This window comes from Chaetodon trifascialis, chromosome 7, assembly GCF_039877785.1.
Source record: "Chaetodon trifascialis isolate fChaTrf1 chromosome 7, fChaTrf1.hap1, whole genome shotgun sequence".
NCBI lineage: Eukaryota > Metazoa > Chordata > Actinopteri > Chaetodontiformes > Chaetodontidae > Chaetodon > Chaetodon trifascialis.
The window spans coordinates 1,443,220-1,452,860 of record NC_092062.1 but is presented as its reverse complement, the minus strand read 5'-3'; positions in this window follow the sequence as shown (position 1 = coordinate 1,452,860).

The window sequence follows — 9,641 nt, the reverse complement described above, 5'->3', positions numbered from 1 at the left end:
AAGGCAGTCCTTGAAATTTGTTTTACATGGGAGTGAAAGGACATGTCTTGGTCAAAGATGACTCCCAGATTCTTTACAGTGGTGCTGGAGGCCAGCGCAATGCCATCCATAGCTGCTATGTCATCAGAAAGTGACTTTCTAAGATGTTTACTACTATAACTTCAGTTTTGTCCGAGTTTAGCATCAGAAAATTGCAGGTCATCCAGGTCTTTATGTCATGAAGACATGCTTGTAGTCTAGTTAACTGGTTTCTTCCGGCTTCATTGATAAATATAGCTGGGTATCATCTGCATAACAATGAAAATTTATTGAGTGCTTCCTGATAATCTTACCTAAAGGAAGCATATATAAGGTGAATAGAATCGGTCCAAGCACAGAACCCTGCGGAACTCCATAGCTGACTTTAGTGAGCACAGAGGAGTCATCATTAACGCGTACAAACTGAGATTGTTTAGAAAGTCGCACAGCTGATTGGCAACTGCTTTCTCAAGAGTTTTTGAGAGAAAGGGAAGCTTGGATATCGGTTGGCTAAAACCCCTGGATCAAGAGTAGGCTTTTTAAGTAGTGGTTTTATCACAGCTACTTTAAAGGACTGTGGTACGTAGCCTGTTGATAAAGACAGACTGATCATGTCTAATACTGAAGAGTCAATTAGAGGTAATACTTCTTTAAACAGCTTAGTCGGGATGGGATCTAAAATACAGGTAGATGATTTTGATGATGAAATTATTGAAATTAGTTGGTGAAGGTCAACAGGAGTAAAACAGTCTAAAACTGCGACAGACTGAGTAACAGTTTCTACGGTTTCTGTGTTTGAAGACAAAACAGTACCTGTTAATGGCAGGAGTCGATGAATTCTGTCTCTAATAGTTAGAATTTTATCATTAAAGAAGCTCATGAAGTCATTACTGTTCAGAGCTAAAGGAATACATGGTTCAACAGAATTATGGCTCTCTGTCAGCCTGGCTACAGTGCTGAAGAGAAACCTGGGATTGTTCTTATTTTCCTCTATTAGTGCAGAGTAATAGGCTGCCCTGGCACTGCAGAGGGTTTTCCTGTATATTTTAAGACTGTCTTGCCAGGCGGACCGAAATTCTTCCAAATTGGTAGAACGCCATTTCCTTTCTATTTTCCGTGAAGTTTGCTTTAATTTGCGGGTTTGAGGAGTATACCATGGAGCTAACCTCCTCTGTTTAATTTTCTTCTTTTTTAGGGGAGCAACAGAGTCAAGTGTCATACGCAACGCTCCTGTAGCACTATCAACCAGGTAGCCAATCTGGGTGTGTGTGTATTATCTTGAGTAACTGGGTCATGATTTCTGTAAAGAGACATTTCTGTTGAGTACTTCAAATGTACTGTTTGGTGCTGTCAGCATGATAGGAAAACGTCTATTCAGTTTGGTTGTATTCCAGAGAAGGCAGAAATTTCTAAAGCCCATACCTCCAAAATTCGACAACTCACGCCAAAACCGTCTAGGTGGATGAACAGCACTACAGGTAAGAGGAAAAATGTTTTCGTTTTACTTTTTTATTTTGGGTTGAATAACACACAAAAAGGGAATGAGACATATATTAAGAGGCATACCTTTTCTTTTTCGAGCTGTTGGATAAATTCCTCAGGAATTTTCTGCTTAACCTTCCTCTTGTGTTAGGGTCGGCACCGACCTGTAGGTTTTAAATGTATGAAATAACCACTTAAATTTGTTTAATGCATCAAGACTTCTTGACTTTGTCAAACTTTGTCTTGACTTTAACAAAATAAAACAAAAAAAATTTTTTTTCACTGATTTATAAAATTCTCTAGTTGAAATTATGACCTTTGTGTTGTTAGGGTCGGTTTCGACCCGGTTATAAAAATAACATTTTAAAGCAATAATCAGAGCCAAAGCTGAAATCATAACCAACACACTGACAGCCAGTTCCTCTCCTAATCATGTGAGCTTTAGGGGATTCTCATTTTCCTTGTTTTCCAGTATACCTGCACAAAAACAAAACAAAGATGAGATGAAGATTTTCAGTGAGCCAACCTGGACAAGCACTGCATGAAAAACCACATTTTTGACCCGTAAATCCCCGCGAAGTTCGTTGATTTTCAGCGATTTACGAAAATCGTCGGAAACAAACCATCTGTCGGCGGGGGGCGTGGTTAATCGCGCCTTCGCGAAGGTGCGGATAGCTCTAATTAGCACATGAATGCTACCAATGTTGATCTACTCAGGCTGGCCTGCTGACTTCACAAACAACCATTGGATGATTCCACAGGCATTTTAAAAGGAAACCATCATGTGATTGGATAGCAACTCCAATCACATGAGTGAGTGATCATGTGATTGGATGACAACTCTGCTGCTATTGGTCATCTGTGCGCCACAAATAATAATAATAATAATAATAATAACAAATACATATTAAATTCATACATTATATAATAAATTAATATATTAAAATAGTTATTATATTGTTATATTTATGTATATATAAAATACAAATGACATATATATTTTATTTGATTGATGATTCATTGATTTATTTGGCGATCCACCTTCTACAATACCACACAGTAGAACACAAAGAACACAGCTGACAGAAACACTTTGAAAAAAAGTCTTTAATTAAATCGTGACACACAAATTAACAAGGATCAACCAAGGAAATTCAGTGACTACTGGGGAAAAAAAGCTAAGAAATGTGCAGAGGGGTTCACTGATAAGAGTCTCTGGGTTGGGCCATGCCGCTGGTCCATGGTGCATGAAAAAGAGTCTAAGGCCTATGGAAATGCTTCTTTGCTGCCTCTGGGTCATACTGAGTTGGCGCCTGTCGCTTTGAAGGGGACTCGATGCGAAGCCTCTTGCGGTGTGTCGCCACATACTTTGGGTCGCTCTCCAGCCGATCTTGCAGTGTCTGGCAGAGTTTGGAGAGCTAGGACACTCCTTCTTGCTTCCAGCAGCTGTAAATACAGGTGTTAATATAATATTAGTCCTGCTAAGAAACAATAACACATGATAACATATGTGAGCATGTTTGTCAAAAACAATGCAGATAAATAAAATTCAGCCCATTTTTACATTGTTGTGAAAATAAAGTGGCATTCATGGGACTCTTACCCGCTTCCTTCTTTGTCTGCTGCGAGCTGAAATCTTCACAGTTGCTGCCTGAACTGAAAGAGCTGCCTGGGCATACCTGAAGCTCCTCTGCACCGTCTCATAATATGTCTTACAGGCCGCTGGAAGAAAAAATATATTGGTTTGAAATAATTAAGACGACTTCAGCAAAAACAACAACAACAAACAACAGAAAGGGTTTAAAAGACTGCTGTCCACACCATCCATGTCTGGACTCCCAGTTAAAGTCGCCATCAAATATGACGTCACCGTTTCGTTGTGGGGCGAGTTTAGTCTGTAAAACACAAAAAGTACAGGTCATGCAACGTTTACGTTTACTTATATTCTGCAGAATATTTCCTGTGTATTTTATTAACTTACCCCTGCTCAAGTTCATATCGCCTGTCGTTTCCGTCACTATTGTGCAGACGTCGCACCTTTTCCTTTAAAATACAAAATACATTGTAATGTTAAATGCAACGTGAACGATTACCAAACGTTCGGAACGTAGTGCAATAAGAATAATAAAGGTTTGGCGCCCTAAAAACTGCACAATGGAGTACTAAATGCTAACGTTACTTACGTAACTTGCGCACCCGTCTCTTCGTCTCCGCAGCTGCAGTTTGGTCGGGGCTGCTCCTCCAGAGCGAGCAGTCTGGCTTTTATCACGGTCATTCTCCTCGCCAACTGCGCGATCAGCTCCGTTAGCAGCCGAGACAATCCACTGAAGACGCTCAGCAGTTTCTTCTCTAAATTGTTTGGACTTTCTGGATATGGTCGCTCCGCAGCCAGGCCGTCCACTCATCGCAGAGGAGTACCTTCTGGGATGAACTGAAGACGACGTCCGGCCATTGCATGAACAGAGTTAAAGTTTAGCAGGACCCGAAACGTAACTGTTGTAATCCAAGCTCGATTCGCGTTCACAGACGCGCCGACATCGTTTTCTGCCGACGTCATTGCGTTAGAGGAGGCGTCCAATCATATGCGAGGTCGCGCTCTCGGAATTTCTCGCGAGACCATTTTTTTTTTTGCGTAAATGAAAAACATGCTGTGATTTTGTTAGGTACTTTGATTTTCTAAATTGATTTTCTAAAGTCACATCATCGAAAATAAAAAAAAGAAAAGTTACTTCGGTGTATTCCCTTTTTATTCATACTTAAAGAATCATCAGTGGACTTACTCTGCTGGAATTTTGCAAGGTAATCACACAAGCATTGTTCATCTGGTGTTGTGGTGGCAAAATGCGAAAAATTGTGACCAGTGTCCAAGAACTGTAGATGCTTTAATTTTCACAATTTTGATTTAGCAATTTAAGTGGAAAATTAAAGACCTTTGAGAGTCAGGACACTTATCCTGTACGTAACCTATAAAATTATTTAAACACACTTTTAAATCCTCATGAAAAAAAAAAAATCTTTGTATTCTGTAGGCACAGAACACACACACACACACACACACACACACACACACACACACACACACACACACACACACACACACACACACACACACACACACACACACACACACACACACACACACACACACACACACACACACACACAAAATCCCAATTTGCATTTGTATAGCTTTGCAGCATTTACGTTTGCATTTTAACACCTCATGGTCACAGTGGCTGAGGGAGAACTTCCACTGCAATTTACAGTGACAGAAATTGATGGAAATGTGACTTTTCATGCAGTGAAGCTGACTGCCACTTGCCAGTGAATGACCAGGAGATGGCCAATGGTTGTGGTTTACAACATCCTTGGTGTGTCCGCATGTAAATGCATTTGTGTTGTGGATCCACACCCACCAAGGATGGAACTCCACAAAAAACAAGCAGAGAATGTTTCTTGAGGAGCTGGGAAATTGCCTTGTCAAGCCACACATTGAGTGGGAATGACGAGATCCTGCAGCCTTGGTCAGACAGCTACAGAGCTCTCCTAGCACCCCGTCCATGCCATTAGGAACACAAAGAGCATCCGCCCCAGCATCCTCCTCAGCCAGCTCCACCTTAACATCAACCAGCCCTGGCTCAACCACAACCCCATTCAGGCCCGCTGATTCTAAGAGAAAGAGGTGTCAGGTCTGCCCAAGCAGTAAAGACAGAAAGATATCTCTGCAAAGAACACACTAAAAGTGTCACTTCTTGCCACACATGTATCTAAACACAAACACACACATATACATGCATGTTCTTGCTCACAGAAACTTTTACTTTACTGTTTTGGAACTAGTAATTGATTTCTATTGGTTTGATTTGCTTGATCGGTTGTTGTTTACTTGACCTTGCAACTCTATATTTTGTTATATTTCTGTTTTTATATATATATTTGTTCTGCTTTTCATTTTGTGTTAATACTAAAGTTCTATTGCTGAAAAAAAAAAAGACTTTTCTGACTTTTTCTTGAAGTAAATACATACGGGTCGAAATTTACCTGTAACAGGGATGTTACTATAGTTAATAATATTAAAATGAAAAAATAAAAACAAATTATGAAGACCACATCTATAGTGGTCTATATGACTTTTCAGTAGCATTGAGTGAAAGTTTAAAAATGTTTGCTGTTACAGTACATAGATTTGGACCAACAGTAGCGGAGCCGGACACAATCAAACAGTTCAAACAGTTTTTTGATGTTCAACAAAAACAGCACAGTCTAAGGCAGCACAAGGCAAAACACAAAACACTCCAGCTCCCAAAAACCAAGGTGGAGGAGAAAAGGGTTATGTATCCTTGGTGTGACAGCGAAGAAACCAGACAGGAGGTAGCGACCCACAGGAGACAGAGACCATGAGGAGAACGTAGGAGAAGTGACTGGTAATAATCTGGCGACGAGGTGGAGGAATGACCAGAGTCTTATGGAGAGCTGATCAGTGAGGATGAGATACAGGTGTGCCTCATCTGGAGATCAGCAAAGGCAGAGATTGGCCAGCCCCGTCACCTGTCGCACCTGCAATGAGAAAACACAAGAAGGAGGGGAAAGGTGGAGAGAAGAGCACCAGAACAAATACCAAAACCAAAGCAACAACAAAAAGCACAGGCCCTGACAGTTTGCCACATGTTAAGTTAAAATGAATGCAGGTTTGCACTTGATGCCGATACAAGATCAGTATTACTTTATGATGACAAAGAGATTTATTTTTATTCTTTTCAGTAGCATTGGGTGAAAGTTTAAAAATGTTTGCCACATGTTAACAAGTTAAAATGAATGCCACATGTTTGCACTTAAGTGTTAAGGTTTCTATTTTGATAATAAAGTTGACAAATACAGAGACTTAAAATGTGTTTTGTCTTTTTCTCACTCTTAGTGTTTTATACCAACAGTAACTAAACCCCAAAACCATGTTTTCAGCTGAAAACTATTATGTCTACGTATTTAGTAGTGTCGTTTTATATATTAACTGTTTATATAGTGCACCATAAAGCATGATAAGTGGAGTCGTAATGCATTATGATTTATTATGATTAGCATTATAATTCAGTATGAATGCACTCATAATGCACTAGAGATGTGGTCTTCATAGAAAGTGTTACCACAAAGTTAATTAAGAAATGTGCTCTAAATCTCCTCAGTAATAGGCAGGCAACACAACAACCTTTTATTTATTTATATGATTGTCTTGAGGTTCATTTCACCATTTTTTAAAATTTAAATCAAAGGGTATACTGACAAAAAAAGGCCCAGAGGCCCACACCAAATATATTAAAACCAATATTTTCATGGATAAGGAAGCCTAACAAGGTAACCAAGAGATGAGAAACAAATTGGATGATAGATAATTGTTTTTAGTGTATTTTAAAGCTGATTTAAGACACACGTCAAAACCGACTCATTAACACAAGAGATGGTAACAGAAAGCTAACACAAGAGGAAGGTTAAGTAAGAAGTCCCTCAGCTCTGCATCCATTGTCTTCATTGTCTGCTGTGTAAAGGGGATTACACAAAATAGAAATACTTAAGTATAAGTATGTGGTGTCTTGTATGCCCATACCAACTGGGCATACAGTTGAATGTATTAACACAATAATAAAACTTCTTTCAATCATTCTTCATTCATATAAAATTCTAAACTTGCATAACTTTTATGATTGCAGAGAACTTGGATTTGTACAGTATGTTGAATAGTAATGTTACTTTGACGGGTTTTAATATTGAGAAAATTAATTTGGATCCAGAGAGAGGAGGGAGATGTAGCAGAAGTATCTCATGATACTGGCAATAGTTGGCTCATCATTTGGAAAGATCAAAATCTCAAATTTTAGACCATAAACTGGAAAATAATGTATGTTGTACATCTAGTCTAGGGGTTTAAACTCATCCTTGCTGATAAACGCCTGGACCACAAACGGCAAGAAAACCTCAGCCGAGTTCAGACTGTTTTATTATAGCACAGCTACACTCACAGATACGTTTCATACCTGTCTGCTAAACAGCAAGCAAACCATAAAACTTCTCTAAATAGTCCGGATATGAGAGAAGTCCTGCTGGGGTCAACAAACGTGAAGTCTGCGCTGTCACTCAGCCTGCAAGCTGCTGCGGCTAATGAAAGTCGGAGCTAATTAACTGTTAACAGCCACAAATCCACTCACCGGCTCCTCCAACCACAGTCAGACATAACGTTACAACGAAAAACTCCCACTAACATCTGACGCTGCTCTGGCCAGTGTTTTGTAGGCTAGCGAGATATACTGCTGCCATCTATATACTGAAATTTACCAAGCTGCTGCTGCTCCGAATCTGAGTATTTTAATTAGAATGACTTGAGTCGTTGGTTTTGCAGTGATGTATAATTACCTTTAACTACTGCAACAGTTGTCTGTTAAGAATCAGTTCACATTGTTTGCTGCGTAATTGTCCTGACCTGGGATGCACAGGGGGGACTCGTTTGCTGCTACAGTGCCGAAGTTGTAGCTAACTTCGGGGCTAACTCCCTCCACTTTTTTCAGCAGGTGGCAGCAAGACACACAAGCTTGGCTCGAGACTTGAAAGTTGTGTAGTTTTTATTTAAGGTACTGATACATAGACTAACGGACTGTACATACACTGTACTCCTACATTCACAGACACAGCTAATGTTGGCTGACTGCTAGTCCTGCGCCAGGCTTCACAGTCACAAACGCACTCAATATGCACTGAGCTACCGTCATTCAAATAGGTTATTTGCATACCTACTTGTTCCATTCCAGAATGATTTACACTCGCAATATTGAACTTACCAATACTTGAAGTGGGTGTACTTGTAGTACTTCTACGCTTCAACGGAGCCCGGCTGTATATTGTGTTGCCGCCTGTATGTATAAATAAATGAATGAATTAAATTAAGCACACGATTTAGTATCTTGTGCACATGACTTAGCTTAAACGTGCTCGATTTAGTATCTCGTGCGCACAATATAGTTTTTTTTTTTTCTTCGTGGCACTTTTAGGGCTCCGTACTCCGGTTAGCCGTGGCGCATTACACAAATGACACTTAACTGCAGATTTTACTTTTATAATCTATTTATTGAATGGGCAGTTGAAAATTGCTTTTTAAAGGCTGAACGTGTCTGTGTGCATGCGTGTGCGCTGTGTCTGTAACCCCTGCTCCTCCACCCTCCTGCTCAGTGGTACACAATGAAGCCACCACACATCATGTCGTTGACCAATCACGTGCGGCTTGAACGGAAAAAAAGCTGAGAGAAAACAAAACAAAACAAAAAAAAGACCAAATGGCTCTCGCTCCGGCTAGCAGGCAGGAGCCGGCTCCGATCGTTCACTTCAAAGAGCTGGCTCTAAGAGCCGTTTCATTCGTGACCGACACATCACTACTGACTAGCGTCATCTTCATCCGCTGTCTTTCTCTTCTTAGGCAAATATTACATGTTACATCATGGCATGCAGATATTAGCTTAATGCTATTAATTAGTTTACTCATGTTAGCAACACTGAGTTGGCACCGGGCCCAATTAACTTAAGCTACTGATATGTTACATAACATTAGCTGGCCATCAACATTTTGCGAATGTCTATTTAACTTGCAAAATTTATTATGAGTTATCTTAAGCTAGTAAGTCTACCTTTTCGCTGGGTCCCCGGGCACCGGTCAACTGGCAGCCTACCACTCCTGGTCTGCCGTGGAGGAAGGACTGACTGATTCATAAGGATGGGTCAAAAAGCAGGAAAGAATTTCACAAATGCATGGCGTGTGCAGTTTCCCCCTCAACTCTGCATGTTGTGTGTAACAATTGTGACGAATAAAGGAATTCTTCTTCTTCTTTTCTCCGGTAAGTCGCTGCCCTATTTTCCAAGACGACACTTCTCTGACCTGGTGCCTGGGTGCTTGACGTGATGTCACTTTCAAAGCCGCGCTCTCGTGAGTAATTAACGTCGGACTTTGCTGTGAACGTGGAGACGTGGCAGTGGTGTATTTGCGACAATTAAAAAAAAAAAAAAAAAAAAAAAAAAACATTTGAAGGAGCGGCGGCTAGGATTTAGGAATGGTGGCCCGCCACTCCTACATGAATGTAGAGGAAACACTGGTCACGTCATGTGGC